This window comes from Lineus longissimus, chromosome 7 (assembly GCF_910592395.1).
Source record: "Lineus longissimus chromosome 7, tnLinLong1.2, whole genome shotgun sequence".
NCBI lineage: Eukaryota > Metazoa > Nemertea > Pilidiophora > Heteronemertea > Lineidae > Lineus > Lineus longissimus.
This window is the reverse complement of record NC_088314.1, coordinates 15,124,449-15,145,818: the sequence shown is the minus strand read 5'-3', so window position 1 is coordinate 15,145,818 and position 21,370 is coordinate 15,124,449. Positions and strand designations below refer to the sequence as shown.

General features: G+C 53.2%; 17 non-coding genes and 3 pseudogenes across 17 annotated transcripts in view; all 20 read right to left on the bottom strand.

The window, feature by feature from the left end:
- Positions 1-77: 77 nt before the first annotated feature.
- On the bottom strand, positions 78-267 carry LOC135491791 (U2 spliceosomal RNA). Its single transcript, XR_010447904.1, has one exon. It is a non-coding gene; the product is annotated as a U2 spliceosomal RNA (small nuclear RNA).
- Positions 268-1,265: 998 nt separating this feature from the next.
- LOC135491843 (U2 spliceosomal RNA) lies at positions 1,266-1,372 on the bottom strand (annotated as a pseudogene).
- A 923-nt stretch (positions 1,373-2,295) lies between these two features.
- LOC135491884 (U2 spliceosomal RNA) lies at positions 2,296-2,488 on the bottom strand. The gene has a single exon (XR_010447962.1). It is a non-coding gene; the product is annotated as a U2 spliceosomal RNA (small nuclear RNA).
- A 921-nt stretch (positions 2,489-3,409) lies between these two features.
- LOC135491883 (U2 spliceosomal RNA) lies at positions 3,410-3,602 on the bottom strand. Its single transcript, XR_010447961.1, has one exon. It is a non-coding gene; the product is annotated as a U2 spliceosomal RNA (small nuclear RNA).
- Positions 3,603-4,529: 927 nt separating this feature from the next.
- Positions 4,530-4,722, bottom strand: LOC135491882 (U2 spliceosomal RNA). Its single transcript, XR_010447960.1, has one exon. It is a non-coding gene; the product is annotated as a U2 spliceosomal RNA (small nuclear RNA).
- Positions 4,723-5,646: 924 nt separating this feature from the next.
- On the bottom strand, positions 5,647-5,839 carry LOC135491881 (U2 spliceosomal RNA). Its single transcript, XR_010447959.1, has one exon. It is a non-coding gene; the product is annotated as a U2 spliceosomal RNA (small nuclear RNA).
- Positions 5,840-6,766: 927 nt separating this feature from the next.
- LOC135491873 (U2 spliceosomal RNA) lies at positions 6,767-6,959 on the bottom strand. Its single transcript, XR_010447952.1, has one exon. It is a non-coding gene; the product is annotated as a U2 spliceosomal RNA (small nuclear RNA).
- Positions 6,960-7,882: 923 nt separating this feature from the next.
- LOC135491790 (U2 spliceosomal RNA) lies at positions 7,883-8,072 on the bottom strand. Its single transcript, XR_010447903.1, has one exon. It is a non-coding gene; the product is annotated as a U2 spliceosomal RNA (small nuclear RNA).
- Positions 8,073-9,070: 998 nt separating this feature from the next.
- LOC135491842 (U2 spliceosomal RNA) lies at positions 9,071-9,177 on the bottom strand (annotated as a pseudogene).
- A 917-nt stretch (positions 9,178-10,094) lies between these two features.
- LOC135491861 (U2 spliceosomal RNA) lies at positions 10,095-10,287 on the bottom strand. Its single transcript, XR_010447943.1, has one exon. It is a non-coding gene; the product is annotated as a U2 spliceosomal RNA (small nuclear RNA).
- A 926-nt stretch (positions 10,288-11,213) lies between these two features.
- Positions 11,214-11,406, bottom strand: LOC135491850 (U2 spliceosomal RNA). The gene has a single exon (XR_010447937.1). It is a non-coding gene; the product is annotated as a U2 spliceosomal RNA (small nuclear RNA).
- Positions 11,407-12,331: 925 nt separating this feature from the next.
- On the bottom strand, positions 12,332-12,524 carry LOC135491838 (U2 spliceosomal RNA). The gene has a single exon (XR_010447936.1). It is a non-coding gene; the product is annotated as a U2 spliceosomal RNA (small nuclear RNA).
- Positions 12,525-13,451: 927 nt separating this feature from the next.
- On the bottom strand, positions 13,452-13,644 carry LOC135491826 (U2 spliceosomal RNA). Its single transcript, XR_010447931.1, has one exon. It is a non-coding gene; the product is annotated as a U2 spliceosomal RNA (small nuclear RNA).
- Positions 13,645-14,568: 924 nt separating this feature from the next.
- Positions 14,569-14,758, bottom strand: LOC135491789 (U2 spliceosomal RNA). The gene has a single exon (XR_010447902.1). It is a non-coding gene; the product is annotated as a U2 spliceosomal RNA (small nuclear RNA).
- Positions 14,759-15,756: 998 nt separating this feature from the next.
- LOC135491841 (U2 spliceosomal RNA) lies at positions 15,757-15,863 on the bottom strand (annotated as a pseudogene).
- Positions 15,864-16,787: 924 nt separating this feature from the next.
- On the bottom strand, positions 16,788-16,980 carry LOC135491815 (U2 spliceosomal RNA). Its single transcript, XR_010447925.1, has one exon. It is a non-coding gene; the product is annotated as a U2 spliceosomal RNA (small nuclear RNA).
- Positions 16,981-17,901: 921 nt separating this feature from the next.
- LOC135491803 (U2 spliceosomal RNA) lies at positions 17,902-18,094 on the bottom strand. Its single transcript, XR_010447916.1, has one exon. It is a non-coding gene; the product is annotated as a U2 spliceosomal RNA (small nuclear RNA).
- Positions 18,095-19,019: 925 nt separating this feature from the next.
- Positions 19,020-19,212, bottom strand: LOC135491792 (U2 spliceosomal RNA). Its single transcript, XR_010447905.1, has one exon. It is a non-coding gene; the product is annotated as a U2 spliceosomal RNA (small nuclear RNA).
- Positions 19,213-20,139: 927 nt separating this feature from the next.
- Positions 20,140-20,332, bottom strand: LOC135491779 (U2 spliceosomal RNA). The gene has a single exon (XR_010447894.1). It is a non-coding gene; the product is annotated as a U2 spliceosomal RNA (small nuclear RNA).
- Positions 20,333-21,255: 923 nt separating this feature from the next.
- Positions 21,256-21,370, bottom strand: part of LOC135491788 (U2 spliceosomal RNA) — a 190-nt gene continuing 75 nt past the window's right edge. The window contains exon 1 of the small nuclear RNA XR_010447901.1: positions 21,256-21,370. This exon is cut by the window's right edge and continues 75 nt beyond it. This is a non-coding gene — a small nuclear RNA (U2 spliceosomal RNA).

Sequence of the window (21,370 nt, the reverse complement as noted above, 5' to 3'; positions counted from 1 at the left end):
CCAAGCTCGGTAAGGCATGGGAAAGGGAAGTTAACAATGGGGAAGGGCATTTGGGGAAAGGTCTATTGTTGGTTTGTTTATTATGGGCCGATCCTGGAGGTACTGCAATACCAGGCCAACCCGTGGCGAGAGCGGAGCAAGCCCCTGACATCTCGCCGAGGTCCAAAAATCAGTTTAATATCGAAGCACCTCAATGAGGTGCGTATCAGATATTAAGCTGATAAGAACAGATACTTTTTTTTTGCAGCATAAACCCGCAGTGGGTATCTTTTATTTCACGTATCCAAACGGGCATATACAATTATTCATTTACAATTACTGTATACAGGGGTTTTACAAAAGATGTATCTATTTGTTTAAAATTTTTCATTATTTTACTGTGAGCCCGTCCGGTGCCGTCCCGACGCCCGTGCTGAAAGCCCTATTGGCGAGACAGCACTCGGCGTCGCGACGGCCCCGTCGATCCCACAGTACTCCATATGGAATTGGGGGACTACTGCGAAGCCGCCCCCGAACCGTCCCGATGCCCAGACCGACGTCATACTTTGTGTCGCCGACCCCGGCACCGAAACGGCCCGTTGCCGTCCCCACAGTACTCCCCTTACGCTCTCTGTGAACCCAGACTTAGTATTTACAAAACATACATACATATACGCCTTCCAAATAATGTCCATTGAAACTAATTTTCACTTTATAATCTTAACTGTTTACTTTTTTTGTTTTAGCACCAATGGAAGAATTAATTAACATGTGAGCACCAAGTATATACGTGTACGGAATATTCAAAACTATTGGCACCACTTATTGCATTTTGATATTTAACATTTTATTATTTTTGTTGTAGCACCAATAGAAACGGAACATTTAATTATCTGATTAAATCAATGTGGATAAAACGTGCCAGTGTAAATTGAAGGCATACTAACATAAAATAATAACATAATAACATAAACCATAAAGGTTTAAAACATAAATTAATAACATAATTCATAACTCATGTTTAAAACAATGTGCCTATAGTGCTCAATGGCAAGTATATACATATGTGCGCCCAGTGCAAAGGGTCGAGACCATCCATCTGGTCTCATTCTGACCCCTGCTTGGGAACTGGGCTAATCTAAGTCGCCAAAAAATTTTATACTATGTTTTAAAATTCACATTTCTGTGCGTGCGTTCAATTAATACCCTATATACATATATTTACAATATTTACAACTAACTATGCAAGATGTAAAATGCAAAAAGAATGAAGGAAAAAGAAAACAAGAGGGAAAAAAATATATTTTTGAAGGAAATTGAACAGTGGAATATGGCAGGTTCGGATAAGAACAGATACTACACTTTGATCTTAGCCAATAGGCCGAGAAGCGATGCCGGCGTCGGCTTCGAAAATTCTACATGTTGCAAACGGCGTGAATTGTCCAAGCCGTGACGTTTCGGCTGCGTGTGACGTAGTTGATTTGGTCAACGCCAGATGGCAGCAGACGACGTTGCAGGTGCCAGTGTCCTCGGGAATCGACAAGGCAAATTGTCCGTGGAGCGAGGAGTGTCCCCCCCAGCACAGTAGTTCCTTAGAAAGTCGAAGGACGCGCCTCGTCCCGCGGTGGCCAAGCTGTTCTGGGCGTGTGACTGGCTTCGCGGGCCCTGGGAGTTCGAGGTGAGTCCGTCCGATTAGGGCGTCTGAATGTAGGTCGCAAACACCGCGCGGAACGACACAAGCCAATCGAGGCGGTGAGCAAGTTATTTCCAAGCGAATCTTCCAACGGCAACCGACGGAGAACTATTCCAAGCATGCCCACCTTTTCACACGCGTTTCATGTAGGCCTGGCGCTGCTCTTTCGACTGGCGGGTGCCCCCCCCCCCCCCTCCCCCCGTTCGAGTGCCAAATTCGGCCCTGAACGTCGAGCACGGCCAGTTTGAGCCCTCACTGACGTCACTGTCGCCACTGTCGCCAGGGACACGTGGCTGCCTGGCTGCGGTGACGTCATCGATATCGTCACAGGGGCTTCCCGTCACCAGGGAGGTCGTCTGCGGCCAGGAAGCCATTTAGGCGCCAGACAGAGCTCGGACACGAGGTTATTCGACCAAACTCTTGCCTTGATTTAATGCCCACACACAACTGTACCGGTATCTGTTCTTGATCTGCCTAGCTTCTGATACATATTTAGTTTAATTGAATCACCTGGCCCCAGGACCCCCACCCCGACCCCTCCCCCTCCCAAGCTCGGTAAGGCATGGGAAAGGGAAGTTAACAATGGGGAAGGGCATTTGGGGAAAGGTCTATTGTTGGTTTGTTTATTATGGGCCGATCCTGGAGGTACTGCAATACCAGGCCAACCCGTGGCGAGAGCGGAGCAAGCCCCTGACATCTCGCCGAGGTCCAAAAATCAGTTTAATATCGAAGCACCTCAATGAGGTGCGTATCAGATATTAAGCTGATAAGAACAGATACTACACTTTGATCTTAGCCAATAGGCCGAGAAGCGATGCCGGCGTCGGCTTCGAAAATTCTACATGTTGCAAACGGCGTGAATTGTCCAAGCCGTGACGTTTCGGCTGCGTGTGACGTAGTTGATTTGGTCAACGCCAGATGGCAGCAGACGACGTTGCAGGTGCCAGTGTCCTCGGGAATCGACAAGGCAAATTGTCCGTGGAGCGAGGAGTGTCCCCCCCAGCACAGTAGTTCCTTAGAAAGTCGAAGGACGCGCCTCGTCCCGCGGTGGCCAAGCTGTTCTGGGCGTGTGACTGGCTTCGCGGGCCCTGGGAGTTCGAGGTGAGTCCGTCCGATTAGGGCGTCTGAATGTAGGTCGCAAACACCGCGCGGAACGACACAAGCCAATCGAGGCGGTGAGCAAGTTATTTCCAAGCGAATCTTCCAACGAACCGACGGAGAACTATTCCAAGCATGCCCCCCTTTTCACACGCGTTTCATGTAGGCCTGGCGCTGCTCTTTCGACTGGCGGGTCCCCCCCCCCCCCTCCCCCCCGTTCGAGTGCCAAATTCGGCCCTGAACGTCGAGCACGGCCAGTTTGAGCCCTCACTGACGTCACTGTCGCCACTGTCGCCAGGGACACGTGGCTGCCTGGCTGCGGTGACGTCATCGATATCGTCACAGGGGCTTCCCGTCACCAGGGAGGTCGTCTGCGGCCAGGAAGCCATTTAGGCGCCAGACAGAGCTCGGACACGAGGTTATTCGACCAAACTCTTGCCTTGATTTAATGCCCACACACAACTGTACCGGTATCTGTTCTTGATCTGCCTAGCTTCTGATACATATTTAGTTTAATTGAATCACCTGGCCCCAGGACCCCCCACCCCGACCCCTCCCCCTCCCAAGCTCGGTAAGGCATGGGAAAGGGAAGTTAACAATGGGGAAGGGCATTTGGGGAAAGGTCTATTGTTGGTTTGTTTATTATGGGCCGATCCTGGAGGTACTGCAATACCAGGCCAACCCGTGGCGAGAGCGGAGCAAGCCCCTGACATCTCGCCGAGGTCCAAAAATCAGTTTAATATCGAAGCACCTCAATGAGGTGCGTATCAGATATTAAGCTGATAAGAACAGATACTACACTTTGATCTTAGCCAATAGGCCGAGAAGCGATGCCGGCGTCGGCTTCGAAAATTCTACATGTTGCAAACGGCGTGAATTGTCCAAGCCGTGACGTTTCGGCTGCGTGTGACGTAGTTGATTTGGTCAACGCCAGATGGCAGCAGACGACGTTGCAGGTGCCAGTGTCCTCGGGAATCGACAAGGCAAATTGTCCGTGGAGCGAGGAGTGTCCCCCCCAGCACAGTAGTTCCTTAGAAAGTCGAAGGACGCGCCTCGTCCCGCGGTGGCCAAGCTGTTCTGGGCGTGTGACTGGCTTCGCGGGCCCTGGGAGTTCGAGGTGAGTCCGTCCGATTAGGGCGTCTGAATGTAGGTCGCAAACACCGCGCGGAACGACACAAGCCAATCGAGGCGGTGAGCAAGTTATTTCCAAGCGAATCTTCCAACGGCAACCGACGGAGAACTATTCCAAGCATGCCCACCTTTTCACACGCGTTTCATGTAGGCCTGGCGCTGCTCTTTCGACTGGCGGGTGCCCCCCCCCCCCCCCCCCCCCCCCCGTTCGAGTGCCAAATTCGGCCCTGAACGTCGAGCACGGCCAGTTTGAGCCCTCACTGACGTCACTGTCGCCACTGTCGCCAGGGACACGTGGCTGCCTGGCTGCGGTGACGTCATCGATATCGTCACAGGGGCTTCCCGTCACCAGGGAGGTCGTCTGCGGCCAGGAAGCCATTTAGGCGCCAGACAGAGCTCGGACACGAGGTTATTCGACCAAACTCTTGCCTTGATTTAATGCCCACACACAACTGTACCGGTATCTGTTCTTGATCTGCCTAGCTTCTGATACATATTTAGTTTAATTGAATCACCTGGCCCCAGGACCCCCACCCCGACCCCTCCCCCTCCCAAGCTCGGTAAGGCATGGGAAAGGGAAGTTAACAATGGGGAAGGGCATTTGGGGAAAGGTCTATTGTTGGTTTGTTTATTATGGGCCGATCCTGGAGGTACTGCAATACCAGGCCAACCCGTGGCGAGAGCGGAGCAAGCCCCTGACATCTCGCCGAGGTCCAAAAATCAGTTTAATATCGAAGCACCTCAATGAGGTGCGTATCAGATATTAAGCTGATAAGAACAGATACTACACTTTGATCTTAGCCAATAGGCCGAGAAGCGATGCCGGCGTCGGCTTCGAAAATTCTACATGTTGCAAACGGCGTGAATTGTCCAAGCCGTGACGTTTCGGCTGCGTGTGACGTAGTTGATTTGGTCAACGCCAGATGGCAGCAGACGACGTTGCAGGTGCCAGTGTCCTCGGGAATCGACAAGGCAAATTGTCCGTGGAGCGAGGAGTGTCCCCCCCAGCACAGTAGTTCCTTAGAAAGTCGAAGGACGCGCCTCGTCCCGCGGTGGCCAAGCTGTTCTGGGCGTGTGACTGGCTTCGCGGGCCCTGGGAGTTCGAGGTGAGTCCGTCCGATTAGGGCGTCTGAATGTAGGTCGCAAACACCGCGCGGAACGACACAAGCCAATCGAGGCGGTGAGCAAGTTATTTCCAAGCGAATCTTCCAACGGCAACCGACGGAGAACTATTCCAAGCATGCCCACCTTTTCACACGCGTTTCATGTAGGCCTGGCGCTGCTCTTTCGACTGGCGGGTGCCCCCCCCCCCCCCCTCCCCCCGTTCGAGTGCCAAATTCGGCCCTGAACGTCGAGCACGGCCAGTTTGAGCCCTCACTGACGTCACTGTCGCCACTGTCGCCAGGGACACGTGGCTGCCTGGCTGCGGTGACGTCATCGATATCGTCACAGGGGCTTCCCGTCACCAGGGAGGTCGTCTGCGGCCAGGAAGCCATTTAGGCGCCAGACAGAGCTCGGACACGAGGTTATTCGACCAAACTCTTGCCTTGATTTAATGCCCACACACAACTGTACCGGTATCTGTTCTTGATCTGCCTAGCTTCTGATACATATTTAGTTTAATTGAATCACCTGGCCCCAGGACCCCCACCCCGACCCCTCCCCCTCCCAAGCTCGGTAAGGCATGGGAAAGGGAAGTTAACAATGGGGAAGGGCATTTGGGGAAAGGTCTATTGTTGGTTTGTTTATTATGGGCCGATCCTGGAGGTACTGCAATACCAGGCCAACCCGTGGCGAGAGCGGAGCAAGCCCCTGACATCTCGCCGAGGTCCAAAAATCAGTTTAATATCGAAGCACCTCAATGAGGTGCGTATCAGATATTAAGCTGATAAGAACAGATACTACACTTTGATCTTAGCCAATAGGCCGAGAAGCGATGCCGGCGTCGGCTTCGAAAATTCTACATGTTGCAAACGGCGTGAATTGTCCAAGCCGTGACGTTTCGGCTGCGTGTGACGTAGTTGATTTGGTCAACGCCAGATGGCAGCAGACGACGTTGCAGGTGCCAGTGTCCTCGGGAATCGACAAGGCAAATTGTCCGTGGAGCGAGGAGTGTCCCCCCCAGCACAGTAGTTCCTTAGAAAGTCGAAGGACGCGCCTCGTCCCGCGGTGGCCAAGCTGTTCTGGGCGTGTGACTGGCTTCGCGGGCCCTGGGAGTTCGAGGTGAGTCCGTCCGATTAGGGCGTCTGAATGTAGGTCGCAAACACCGCGCGGAACGACACAAGCCAATCGAGGCGGTGAGCAAGTTATTTCCAAGCGAATCTTCCAACGGCAACCGACGGAGAACTATTCCAAGCATGCCCACCTTTTCACACGCGTTTCATGTAGGCCTGGCGCTGCTCTTTCGACTGGCGGGTGCCCCCCCCCCCCCCCCCCCCCCCCCGTTCGAGTGCCAAATTCGGCCCTGAACGTCGAGCACGGCCAGTTTGAGCCCTCACTGACGTCACTGTCGCCACTGTCGCCAGGGACACGTGGCTGCCTGGCTGCGGTGACGTCATCGATATCGTCACAGGGGCTTCCCGTCACCAGGGAGGTCGTCTGCGGCCAGGAAGCCATTTAGGCGCCAGACAGAGCTCGGACACGAGGTTATTCGACCAAACTCTTGCCTTGATTTAATGCCCACACACAACTGTACCGGTATCTGTTCTTGATCTGCCTAGCTTCTGATACATATTTAGTTTAATTGAATCACCTGGCCCCAGGACCCCCACCCCGACCCCTCCCCCTCCCAAGCTCGGTAAGGCATGGGAAAGGGAAGTTAACAATGGGGAAGGGCATTTGGGGAAAGGTCTATTGTTGGTTTGTTTATTATGGGCCGATCCTGGAGGTACTGCAATACCAGGCCAACCCGTGGCGAGAGCGGAGCAAGCCCCTGACATCTCGCCGAGGTCCAAAAATCAGTTTAATATCGAAGCACCTCAATGAGGTGCGTATCAGATATTAAGCTGATAAGAACAGATACTACACTTTGATCTTAGCCAATAGGCCGAGAAGCGATGCCGGCGTCGGCTTCGAAAATTCTACATGTTGCAAACGGCGTGAATTGTCCAAGCCGTGACGTTTCGGCTGCGTGTGACGTAGTTGATTTGGTCAACGCCAGATGGCAGCAGACGACGTTGCAGGTGCCAGTGTCCTCGGGAATCGACAAGGCAAATTGTCCGTGGAGCGAGGAGTGTCCCCCCCAGCACAGTAGTTCCTTAGAAAGTCGAAGGACGCGCCTCGTCCCGCGGTGGCCAAGCTGTTCTGGGCGTGTGACTGGCTTCGCGGGCCCTGGGAGTTCGAGGTGAGTCCGTCCGATTAGGGCGTCTGAATGTAGGTCGCAAACACCGCGCGGAACGACACAAGCCAATCGAGGCGGTGAGCAAGTTATTTCCAAGCGAATCTTCCAACGGCAACCGACGGAGAACTATTCCAAGCATGCCCACCTTTTCACACGCGTTTCATGTAGGCCTGGCGCTGCTCTTTCGACTGGCGGGTGCCCCCCCCCCCCCCTCCCCCCGTTCGAGTGCCAAATTCGGCCCTGAACGTCGAGCACGGCCAGTTTGAGCCCTCACTGACGTCACTGTCGCCACTGTCGCCAGGGACACGTGGCTGCCTGGCTGCGGTGACGTCATCGATATCGTCACAGGGGCTTCCCGTCACCAGGGAGGTCGTCTGCGGCCAGGAAGCCATTTAGGCGCCAGACAGAGCTCGGACACGAGGTTATTCGACCAAACTCTTGCCTTGATTTAATGCCCACACACAACTGTACCGGTATCTGTTCTTGATCTGCCTAGCTTCTGATACATATTTAGTTTAATTGAATCACCTGGCCCCAGGACCCCCACCCCGACCCCTCCCCCTCCCAAGCTCGGTAAGGCATGGGAAAGGGAAGTTAACAATGGGGAAGGGCATTTGGGGAAAGGTCTATTGTTGGTTTGTTTATTATGGGCCGATCCTGGAGGTACTGCAATACCAGGCCAACCCGTGGCGAGAGCGGAGCAAGCCCCTGACATCTCGCCGAGGTCCAAAAATCAGTTTAATATCGAAGCACCTCAATGAGGTGCGTATCAGATATTAAGCTGATAAGAACAGATACTTTTTTTTTGCAGCATAAACCCGCAGTGGGTATCTTTTATTTCACGTATCCAAACGGGCATATACAATTATTCATTTACAATTACTGTATACAGGGGTTTTACAAAAGATGTATCTATTTGTTTAAAATTTTTCATTATTTTACTGTGAGCCCGTCCGGTGCCGTCCCGACGCCCGTGCTGAAAGCCCTATTGGCGAGACAGCACTCGGCGTCGCGACGGCCCCGTCGATCCCACAGTACTCCATATGGAATTGGGGGACTACTGCGAAGCCGCCCCCGAACCGTCCCGATGCCCAGACCGACGTCATACTTTGTGTCGCCGACCCCGGCACCGAAACGGCCCGTTGCCGTCCCCACAGTACTCCCCTTACGCTCTCTGTGAACCCAGACTTAGTATTTACAAAACATACATACATATACGCCTTCCAAATAATGTCCATTGAAACTAATTTTCACTTTATAATCTTAACTGTTTACTTTTTTTGTTTTAGCACCAATGGAAGAATTAATTAACATGTGAGCACCAAGTATATACGTGTACGGAATATTCAAAACTATTGGCACCACTTATTGCATTTTGATATTTAACATTTTATTATTTTTGTTGTAGCACCAATAGAAACGGAACATTTAATTATCTGATTAAATCAATGTGGATAAAACGTGCCAGTGTAAATTGAAGGCATACTAACATAAAATAATAACATAATAACATAAACCATAAAGGTTTAAAACATAAATTAATAACATAATTCATAACTCATGTTTAAAACAATGTGCCTATAGTGCTCAATGGCAAGTATATACATATGTGCGCCCAGTGCAAAGGGTCGAGACCATCCATCTGGTCTCATTCTGACCCCTGCTTGGGAACTGGGCTAATCTAAGTCGCCAAAAAATTTTATACTATGTTTTAAAATTCACATTTCTGTGCGTGCGTTCAATTAATACCCTATATACATATATTTACAATATTTACAACTAACTATGCAAGATGTAAAATGCAAAAAGAATGAAGGAAAAAGAAAACAAGAGGGAAAAAAATATATTTTTGAAGGAAATTGAACAGTGGAATATGGCAGGTTCGGATAAGAACAGATACTACACTTTGATCTTAGCCAATAGGCCGAGAAGCGATGCCGGCGTCGGCTTCGAAAATTCTACATGTTGCAAACGGCGTGAATTGTCCAAGCCGTGACGTTTCGGCTGCGTGTGACGTAGTTGATTTGGTCAACGCCAGATGGCAGCAGACGACGTTGCAGGTGCCAGTGTCCTCGGGAATCGACAAGGCAAATTGTCCGTGGAGCGAGGAGTGTCCCCCCCAGCACAGTAGTTCCTTAGAAAGTCGAAGGACGCGCCTCGTCCCGCGGTGGCCAAGCTGTTCTGGGCGTGTGACTGGCTTCGCGGGCCCTGGGAGTTCGAGGTGAGTCCGTCCGATTAGGGCGTCTGAATGTAGGTCGCAAACACCGCGCGGAACGACACAAGCCAATCGAGGCGGTGAGCAAGTTATTTCCAAGCGAATCTTCCAACGGCAACCGACGGAGAACTATTCCAAGCATGCCCACCTTTTCACACGCGTTTCATGTAGGCCTGGCGCTGCTCTTTCGACTGGCGGGTGCCCCCCCCCCCCCCTCCCCCCGTTCGAGTGCCAAATTCGGCCCTGAACGTCGAGCACGGCCAGTTTGAGCCCTCACTGACGTCACTGTCGCCACTGTCGCCAGGGACACGTGGCTGCCTGGCTGCGGTGACGTCATCGATATCGTCACAGGGGCTTCCCGTCACCAGGGAGGTCGTCTGCGGCCAGGAAGCCATTTAGGCGCCAGACAGAGCTCGGACACGAGGTTATTCGACCAAACTCTTGCCTTGATTTAATGCCCACACACAACTGTACCGGTATCTGTTCTTGATCTGCCCTGATACATATTTAGTTTAATTGAATCACCTGGCCCCAGGACCCCCACCCCGACCCCTCCCCCTCCCAAGCTCGGTAAGGCATGGGAAAGGGAAGTTAACAATGGGGAAGGGCATTTGGGGAAAGGTCTATTGTTGGTTTGTTTATTATGGGCCGATCCTGGAGGTACTGCAATACCAGGCCAACCCGTGGCGAGAGCGGAGCAAGCCCCTGACATCTCGCCGAGGTCCAAAAATCAGTTTAATATCGAAGCACCTCAATGAGGTGCGTATCAGATATTAAGCTGATAAGAACAGATACTACACTTTGATCTTAGCCAATAGGCCGAGAAGCGATGCCGGCGTCGGCTTCGAAAATTCTACATGTTGCAAACGGCGTGAATTGTCCAAGCCGTGACGTTTCGGCTGCGTGTGACGTAGTTGATTTGGTCAACGCCAGATGGCAGCAGACGACGTTGCAGGTGCCAGTGTCCTCGGGAATCGACAAGGCAAATTGTCCGTGGAGCGAGGAGTGTCCCCCCCAGCACAGTAGTTCCTTAGAAAGTCGAAGGACGCGCCTCGTCCCGCGGTGGCCAAGCTGTTCTGGGCGTGTGACTGGCTTCGCGGGCCCTGGGAGTTCGAGGTGAGTCCGTCCGATTAGGGCGTCTGAATGTAGGTCGCAAACACCGCGCGGAACGACACAAGCCAATCGAGGCGGTGAGCAAGTTATTTCCAAGCGAATCTTCCAACGGCAACCGACGGAGAACTATTCCAAGCATGCCCACCTTTTCACACGCGTTTCATGTAGGCCTGGCGCTGCTCTTTCGACTGGCGGGTGCCCCCCCCCCCCCCCCCTCCCCCCGTTCGAGTGCCAAATTCGGCCCTGAACGTCGAGCACGGCCAGTTTGAGCCCTCACTGACGTCACTGTCGCCACTGTCGCCAGGGACACGTGGCTGCCTGGCTGCGGTGACGTCATCGATATCGTCACAGGGGCTTCCCGTCACCAGGGAGGTCGTCTGCGGCCAGGAAGCCATTTAGGCGCCAGACAGAGCTCGGACACGAGGTTATTCGACCAAACTCTTGCCTTGATTTAATGCCCACACACAACTGTACCGGTATCTGTTCTTGATCTGCCTAGCTTCTGATACATATTTAGTTTAATTGAATCACCTGGCCCCAGGACCCCCACCCCGACCCCTCCCCCTCCCAAGCTCGGTAAGGCATGGGAAAGGGAAGTTAACAATGGGGAAGGGCATTTGGGGAAAGGTCTATTGTTGGTTTGTTTATTATGGGCCGATCCTGGAGGTACTGCAATACCAGGCCAACCCGTGGCGAGAGCGGAGCAAGCCCCTGACATCTCGCCGAGGTCCAAAAATCAGTTTAATATCGAAGCACCTCAATGAGGTGCGTATCAGATATTAAGCTGATAAGAACAGATACTACACTTTGATCTTAGCCAATAGGCCGAGAAGCGATGCCGGCGTCGGCTTCGAAAATTCTACATGTTGCAAACGGCGTGAATTGTCCAAGCCGTGACGTTTCGGCTGCGTGTGACGTAGTTGATTTGGTCAACGCCAGATGGCAGCAGACGACGTTGCAGGTGCCAGTGTCCTCGGGAATCGACAAGGCAAATTGTCCGTGGAGCGAGGAGTGTCCCCCCCAGCACAGTAGTTCCTTAGAAAGTCGAAGGACGCGCCTCGTCCCGCGGTGGCCAAGCTGTTCTGGGCGTGTGACTGGCTTCGCGGGCCCTGGGAGTTCGAGGTGAGTCCGTCCGATTAGGGCGTCTGAATGTAGGTCGCAAACACCGCGCGGAACGACACAAGCCAATCGAGGCGGTGAGCAAGTTATTTCCAAGCGAATCTTCCAACGGCAACCGACGGAGAACTATTCCAAGCATGCCCACCTTTTCACACGCGTTTCATGTAGGCCTGGCGCTGCTCTTTCGACTGGCGGGTGCCCCCCCCCCCCCCCCCCCCCCCGTTCGAGTGCCAAATTCGGCCCTGAACGTCGAGCACGGCCAGTTTGAGCCCTCACTGACGTCACTGTCGCCACTGTCGCCAGGGACACGTGGCTGCCTGGCTGCGGTGACGTCATCGATATCGTCACAGGGGCTTCCCGTCACCAGGGAGGTCGTCTGCGGCCAGGAAGCCATTTAGGCGCCAGACAGAGCTCGGACACGAGGTTATTCGACCAAACTCTTGCCTTGATTTAATGCCCACACACAACTGTACCGGTATCTGTTCTTGATCTGCCTAGCTTCTGATACATATTTAGTTTAATTGAATCACCTGGCCCCAGGACCCCCACCCCGACCCCTCCCCCTCCCAAGCTCGGTAAGGCATGGGAAAGGGAAGTTAACAATGGGGAAGGGCATTTGGGGAAAGGTCTATTGTTGGTTTGTTTATTATGGGCCGATCCTGGAGGTACTGCAATACCAGGCCAACCCGTGGCGAGAGCGGAGCAAGCCCCTGACATCTCGCCGAGGTCCAAAAATCAGTTTAATATCGAAGCACCTCAATGAGGTGCGTATCAGATATTAAGCTGATAAGAACAGATACTACACTTTGATCTTAGCCAATAGGCCGAGAAGCGATGCCGGCGTCGGCTTCGAAAATTCTACATGTTGCAAACGGCGTGAATTGTCCAAGCCGTGACGTTTCGGCTGCGTGTGACGTAGTTGATTTGGTCAACGCCAGATGGCAGCAGACGACGTTGCAGGTGCCAGTGTCCTCGGGAATCGACAAGGCAAATTGTCCGTGGAGCGAGGAGTGTCCCCCCCAGCACAGTAGTTCCTTAGAAAGTCGAAGGACGCGCCTCGTCCCGCGGTGGCCAAGCTGTTCTGGGCGTGTGACTGGCTTCGCGGGCCCTGGGAGTTCGAGGTGAGTCCGTCCGATTAGGGCGTCTGAATGTAGGTCGCAAACACCGCGCGGAACGACACAAGCCAATCGAGGCGGTGAGCAAGTTATTTCCAAGCGAATCTTCCAACGGCAACCGACGGAGAACTATTCCAAGCATGCCCACCTTTTCACACGCGTTTCATGTAGGCCTGGCGCTGCTCTTTCGACTGGCGGGTGCCCCCCCCCCCCCCCCCCCCCCCCCGTTCGAGTGCCAAATTCGGCCCTGAACGTCGAGCACGGCCAGTTTGAGCCCTCACTGACGTCACTGTCGCCACTGTCGCCAGGGACACGTGGCTGCCTGGCTGCGGTGACGTCATCGATATCGTCACAGGGGCTTCCCGTCACCAGGGAGGTCGTCTGCGGCCAGGAAGCCATTTAGGCGCCAGACAGAGCTCGGACACGAGGTTATTCGACCAAACTCTTGCCTTGATTTAATGCCCACACACAACTGTACCGGTATCTGTTCTTGATCTGCCTAGCTTCTGATACATATTTAGTTTAATTGAATCACCTGGCCCCAGGACCCCCACCCCGACCCCTCCCCCTCCCAAGCTCGGTAAGGCATGGGAAAGGGAAGTTAACAATGGGGAAGGGCATTTGGGGAAAGGTCTATTGTTGGTTTGTTTATTATGGGCCGATCCTGGAGGTACTGCAATACCAGGCCAACCCGTGGCGAGAGCGGAGCAAGCCCCTGACATCTCGCCGAGGTCCAAAAATCAGTTTAATATCGAAGCACCTCAATGAGGTGCGTATCAGATATTAAGCTGATAAGAACAGATACTACACTTTGATCTTAGCCAATAGGCCGAGAAGCGATGCCGGCGTCGGCTTCGAAAATTCTACATGTTGCAAACGGCGTGAATTGTCCAAGCCGTGACGTTTCGGCTGCGTGTGACGTAGTTGATTTGGTCAACGCCAGATGGCAGCAGACGACGTTGCAGGTGCCAGTGTCCTCGGGAATCGACAAGGCAAATTGTCCGTGGAGCGAGGAGTGTCCCCCCCAGCACAGTAGTTCCTTAGAAAGTCGAAGGACGCGCCTCGTCCCGCGGTGGCCAAGCTGTTCTGGGCGTGTGACTGGCTTCGCGGGCCCTGGGAGTTCGAGGTGAGTCCGTCCGATTAGGGCGTCTGAATGTAGGTCGCAAACACCGCGCGGAACGACACAAGCCAATCGAGGCGGTGAGCAAGTTATTTCCAAGCGAATCTTCCAACGGCAACCGACGGAGAACTATTCCAAGCATGCCCACCTTTTCACACGCGTTTCATGTAGGCCTGGCGCTGCTCTTTCGACTGGCGGGTGCCCCCCCCCCCCCCCTCCCCCCGTTCGAGTGCCAAATTCGGCCCTGAACGTCGAGCACGGCCAGTTTGAGCCCTCACTGACGTCACTGTCGCCACTGTCGCCAGGGACACGTGGCTGCCTGGCTGCGGTGACGTCATCGATATCGTCACAGGGGCTTCCCGTCACCAGGGAGGTCGTCTGCGGCCAGGAAGCCATTTAGGCGCCAGACAGAGCTCGGACACGAGGTTATTCGACCAAACTCTTGCCTTGATTTAATGCCCACACACAACTGTACCGGTATCTGTTCTTGATCTGCCTAGCTTCTGATACATATTTAGTTTAATTGAATCACCTGGCCCCAGGACCCCCACCCCGACCCCTCCCCCTCCCAAGCTCGGTAAGGCATGGGAAAGGGAAGTTAACAATGGGGAAGGGCATTTGGGGAAAGGTCTATTGTTGGTTTGTTTATTATGGGCCGATCCTGGAGGTACTGCAATACCAGGCCAACCCGTGGCGAGAGCGGAGCAAGCCCCTGACATCTCGCCGAGGTCCAAAAATCAGTTTAATATCGAAGCACCTCAATGAGGTGCGTATCAGATATTAAGCTGATAAGAACAGATACTTTTTTTTTGCAGCATAAACCCGCAGTGGGTATCTTTTATTTCACGTATCCAAACGGGCATATACAATTATTCATTTACAATTACTGTATACAGGGGTTTTACAAAAGATGTATCTATTTGTTTAAAATTTTTCATTATTTTACTGTGAGCCCGTCCGGTGCCGTCCCGACGCCCGTGCTGAAAGCCCTATTGGCGAGACAGCACTCGGCGTCGCGACGGCCCCGTCGATCCCACAGTACTCCATATGGAATTGGGGGACTACTGCGAAGCCGCCCCCGAACCGTCCCGATGCCCAGACCGACGTCATACTTTGTGTCGCCGACCCCGGCACCGAAACGGCCCGTTGCCGTCCCCACAGTACTCCCCTTACGCTCTCTGTGAACCCAGACTTAGTATTTACAAAACATACATACATATACGCCTTCCAAATAATGTCCATTGAAACTAATTTTCACTTTATAATCTTAACTGTTTACTTTTTTTGTTTTAGCACCAATGGAAGAATTAATTAACATGTGAGCACCAAGTATATACGTGTACGGAATATTCAAAACTATTGGCACCACTTATTGCATTTTGATATTTAACATTTTATTATTTTTGTTGTAGCACCAATAGAAACGGAACATTTAATTATCTGATTAAATCAATGTGGATAAAACGTGCCAGTGTAAATTGAAGGCATACTAACATAAAATAATAACATAATAACATAAACCATAAAGGTTTAAAACATAAATTAATAACATAATTCATAACTCATGTTTAAAACAATGTGCCTATAGTGCTCAATGGCAAGTATATACATATGTGCGCCCAGTGCAAAGGGTCGAGACCATCCATCTGGTCTCATTCTGACCCCTGCTTGGGAACTGGGCTAATCTAAGTCGCCAAAAAATTTTATACTATGTTTTAAAATTCACATTTCTGTGCGTGCGTTCAATTAATACCCTATATACATATATTTACAATATTTACAACTAACTATGCAAGATGTAAAATGCAAAAAGAATGAAGGAAAAAGAAAACAAGAGGGAAAAAAATATATTTTTGAAGGAAATTGAACAGTGGAATATGGCAGGTTCGGATAAGAACAGATACTACACTTTGATCTTAGCCAATAGGCCGAGAAGCGATGCCGGCGTCGGCTTCGAAAATTCTACATGTTGCAAACGGCGTGAATTGTCCAAGCCGTGACGTTTCGGCTGCGTGTGACGTAGTTGATTTGGTCAACGCCAGATGGCAGCAGACGACGTTGCAGGTGCCAGTGTCCTCGGGAATCGACAAGGCAAATTGTCCGTGGAGCGAGGAGTGTCCCCCCCAGCACAGTAGTTCCTTAGAAAGTCGAAGGACGCGCCTCGTCCCGCGGTGGCCAAGCTGTTCTGGGCGTGTGACTGGCTTCGCGGGCCCTGGGAGTTCGAGGTGAGTCCGTCCGATTTAGGGCGTCTGAATGTAGGTCGCAAACACCGCGCGGAACGACACAAGCCAATCGAGGCGGTGAGCAAGTTATTTCCAAGCGAATCTTCCAACGGCAACCGACGGAGAACTATTCCAAGCATGCCCACCTTTTCACACGCGTTTCATGTAGGCCTGGCGCTGCTCTTTCGACTGGCGGGTGCCCCCCCCCCCCCCTCCCCCCGTTCGAGTGCCAAATTCGGCCCTGAACGTCGAGCACGGCCAGTTTGAGCCCTCACTGACGTCACTGTCGCCACTGTCGCCAGGGACACGTGGCTGCCTGGCTGCGGTGACGTCATCGATATCGTCACAGGGGCTTCCCGTCACCAGGGAGGTCGTCTGCGGCCAGGAAGCCATTTAGGCGCCAGACAGAGCTCGGACACGAGGTTATTCGACCAAACTCTTGCCTTGATTTAATGCCCACACACAACTGTACCGGTATCTGTTCTTGATCTGCCTAGCTTCTGATACATATTTAGTTTAATTGAATCACCTGGCCCCAGGACCCCCACCCCGACCCCTCCCCCTCCCAAGCTCGGTAAGGCATGGGAAAGGGAAGTTAACAATGGGGAAGGGCATTTGGGGAAAGGTCTATTGTTGGTTTGTTTATTATGGGCCGATCCTGGAGGTACTGCAATACCAGGCCAACCCGTGGCGAGAGCGGAGCAAGCCCCTGACATCTCGCCGAGGTCCAAAAATCAGTTTAATATCGAAGCACCTCAATGAGGTGCGTATCAGATATTAAGCTGATAAGAACAGATACTACACTTTGATCTTAGCCAATAGGCCGAGAAGCGATGCCGGCGTCGGCTTCGAAAATTCTACATGTTGCAAACGGCGTGAATTGTCCAAGCCGTGACGTTTCGGCTGCGTGTGACGTAGTTGATTTGGTCAACGCCAGATGGCAGCAGACGACGTTGCAGGTGCCAGTGTCCTCGGGAATCGACAAGGCAAATTGTCCGTGGAGCGAGGAGTGTCCCCCCCAGCACAGTAGTTCCTTAGAAAGTCGAAGGACGCGCCTCGTCCCGCGGTGGCCAAGCTGTTCTGGGCGTGTGACTGGCTTCGCGGGCCCTGGGAGTTCGAGGTGAGTCCGTCCGATTAGGGCGTCTGAATGTAGGTCGCAAACACCGCGCGGAACGACACAAGCCAATCGAGGCGGTGAGCAAGTTATTTCCAAGCGAATCTTCCAACGGCAACCGACGGAGAACTATTCCAAGCATGCCCACCTTTTCACACGCGTTTCATGTAGGCCTGGCGCTGCTCTTTCGACTGGCGGGTGCCCCCCCCCCCCCCCCCCCGTTCGAGTGCCAAATTCGGCCCTGAACGTCGAGCACGGCCAGTTTGAGCCCTCACTGACGTCACTGTCGCCACTGTCGCCAGGGACACGTGGCTGCCTGGCTGCGGTGACGTCATCGATATCGTCACAGGGGCTTCCCGTCACCAGGGAGGTCGTCTGCGGCCAGGAAGCCATTTAGGCGCCAGACAGAGCTCGGACACGAGGTTATTCGACCAAACTCTTGCCTTGATTTAATGCCCACACACAACTGTACCGGTATCTGTTCTTGATCTGCCTAGCTTCTGATACATATTTAGTTTAATTGAATCACCTGGCCCCAGGACCCCCACCCCGACCCCTCCCCCTCCCAAGCTCGGTAAGGCATGGGAAAGGGAAGTTAACAATGGGGAAGGGCATTTGGGGAAAGGTCTATTGTTGGTTTGTTTATTATGGGCCGATCCTGGAGGTACTGCAATACCAGGCCAACCCGTGGCGAGAGCGGAGCAAGCCCCTGACATCTCGCCGAGGTCCAAAAATCAGTTTAATATCGAAGCACCTCAATGAGGTGCGTATCAGATATTAAGCTGATAAGAACAGATACTACACTTTGATCTTAGCCAATAGGCCGAGAAGCGATGCCGGCGTCGGCTTCGAAAATTCTACATGTTGCAAACGGCGTGAATTGTCCAAGCCGTGACGTTTCGGCTGCGTGTGACGTAGTTGATTTGGTCAACGCCAGATGGCAGCAGACGACGTTGCAGGTGCCAGTGTCCTCGGGAATCGACAAGGCAAATTGTCCGTGGAGCGAGGAGTGTCCCCCCCAGCACAGTAGTTCCTTAGAAAGTCGAAGGACGCGCCTCGTCCCGCGGTGGCCAAGCTGTTCTGGGCGTGTGACTGGCTTCGCGGGCCCTGGGAGTTCGAGGTGAGTCCGTCCGATTAGGGCGTCTGAATGTAGGTCGCAAACACCGCGCGGAACGACACAAGCCAATCGAGGCGGTGAGCAAGTTATTTCCAAGCGAATCTTCCAACGGCAACCGACGGAGAACTATTCCAAGCATGCCCACCTTTTCACACGCGTTTCATGTAGGCCTGGCGCTGCTCTTTCGACTGGCGGGTGCCCCCCCCCCCCCCCCCCCCCCCGTTCGAGTGCCAAATTCGGCCCTGAACGTCGAGCACGGCCAGTTTGAGCCCTCACTGACGTCACTGTCGCCACTGTCGCCAGGGACACGTGGCTGCCTGGCTGCGGTGACGTCATCGATATCGTCACAGGGGCTTCCCGTCACCAGGGAGGTCGTCTGCGGCCAGGAAGCCATTTAGGCGCCAGACAGAGCTCGGACACGAGGTTATTCGACCAAACTCTTGCCTTGATTTAATGCCCACACACAACTGTACCGGTATCTGTTCTTGATCTGCCTAGCTTCTGATACATATTTAGTTTAATTGAATCACCTGGCCCCAGGACCCCCACCCCGACCCCTCCCCCTCCCAAGCTCGGTAAGGCATGGGAAAGGGAAGTTAACAATGGGGAAGGGCATTTGGGGAAAGGTCTATTGTTGGTTTGTTTATTATGGGCCGATCCTGGAGGTACTGCAATACCAGGCCAACCCGTGGCGAGAGCGGAGCAAGCCCCTGACATCTCGCCGAGGTCCAAAAATCAGTTTAATATCGAAGCACCTCAATGAGGTGCGTATCAGATATTAAGCTGATAAGAACAGATACTACACTTTGATCTTAGCCAATAGGCCGAGAAGCGATGCCGGCGTCGGCTTCGAAAATTCTACATGTTGCAAACGGCGTGAATTGTCCAAGCCGTGACGTTTCGGCTGCGTGTGACGTAGTTGATTTGGTCAACGCCAGATGGCAGCAGACGACGTTGCAGGTGCCAGTGTCCTCGGGAATCGACAAGGCAAATTGTCCGTGGAGCGAGGAGTGTCCCCCCCAGCACAGTAGTTCCTTAGAAAGTCGAAGGACGCGCCTCGTCCCGCGGTGGCCAAGCTGTTCTGGGCGTGTGACTGGCTTCGCGGGCCCTGGGAGTTCGAGGTGAGTCCGTCCGATTAGGGCGTCTGAATGTAGGTCGCAAACACCGCGCGGAACGACACAAGCCAATCGAGGCGGTGAGCAAGTTATTTCCAAGCGAATCTTCCAACGGCAACCGACGGAGAACTATTCCAAGCATGCCCACCTTTTCACACGCGTTTCATGTAGGCCTGGCGCTGCTCTTTCGACTGGCGGGTGCCCCCCCCCCCCCCCCCCCCCCCCCGTTCGAGTGCCAAATTCGGCCCTGAACGTCGAGCACGGCCAGTTTGAGCCCTCACTGACGTCACTGTCGCCACTGTCGCCAGGGACACGTGGCTGCCTGGCTGCGGTGACGTCATCGATATCGTCACAGGGGCTTCCCGTCACCAGGGAGGTCGTCTGCGGCCAGGAAGCCATTTAGGCGCCAGACAGAGCTCGGACACGAGGTTATTCGACCAAACTCTTGCCTTGATTTAATGCCCACACACAACTGTACCGGTATCTGTTCTTGATCTGCCTAGCTTCTGATACATATTTAGTTTAATTGAATCACCTGGCCCCAGGACCCCCACCCCGACCCCTCCCCCTCCCAAGCTCGGTAAGGCATGGGAAAGGGAAGTTAACAATGGGGAAGGGCATTTGGGGAAAGGTCTATTGTTGGTTTGTTTATTATGGGCCGATCCTGGAGGTACTGCAATACCAGGCCAACCCGTGGCGAGAGCGGAGCAAGCCCCTGACATCTCGCCGAGGTCCAAAAATCAGTTTAATATCGAAGCACCTCAATGAGGTGCGTATCAGATATTAAGCTGATAAGAACAGATACTACACTTTGATCTTAGCCAATAGGCCGAGAAGCGATGCCGGCGTCGGCTTCGAAAATTCTACATGTTGCAAACGGCGTGAATTGTCCAAGCCGTGACGTTTCGGCTGCGTGTGACGTAGTTGATTTGGTCAACGCCAGATGGCAGCAGACGACGTTGCAGGTGCCAGTGTCCTCGGGAATCGACAAGGCAAATTGTCCGTGGAGCGAGGAGTGTCCCCCCCAGCACAGTAGTTCCTTAGAAAGTCGAAGGACGCGCCTCGTCCCGCGGTGGCCAAGCTGTTCTGGGCGTGTGACTGGCTTCGCGGGCCCTGGGAGTTCGAGGTGAGTCCGTCCGATTAGGGCGTCTGAATGTAGGTCGCAAACACCGCGCGGAACGACACAAGCCAATCGAGGCGGTGAGCAAGTTATTTCCAAGCGAATCTTCCAACGGCAACCGACGGAGAACTATTCCAAGCATGCCCACCTTTTCACACGCGTTTCATGTAGGCCTGGCGCTGCTCTTTCGACTGGCGGGTGCCCCCCCCCCCCCCTCCCCCCGTTCGAGTGCCAAATTCGGCCCTGAACGTCGAGCACGGCCAGTTTGAGCCCTCACTGACGTCACTGTCGCCACTGTCGCCAGGGACACGTGGCTGCCTGGCTGCGGTGACGTCATCGATATCGTCACAGGGGCTTCCCGTCACCAGGGAGGTCGTCTGCGGCCAGGAAGCCATTTAGGCGCCAGACAGAGCTCGGACACGAGGTTATTCGACCAAACTCTTGCCTTGATTTAATGCCCACACACAACTGTACCGGTATCTGTTCTTGATCTGCCTAGCTTCTGATACATATTTAGTTTAATTGAATCACCTGGCCCCAGGACCCCCACCCCGACCCCTCCCCCTCCCAAGCTCGGTAAGGCATGGGAAAGGGAAGTTAACAATGGGGAAGGGCATTTGGGGAAAGGTCTATTGTTGGTTTGTTTATTATGGGCCGATCCTGGAGGTACTGCAATACCAGGCCAACCCGTGGCGAGAGCGGAGCAAGCCCCTGACATCTCGCCGAGGTCCAAAAATCAGTTTAATATCGAAGCACCTC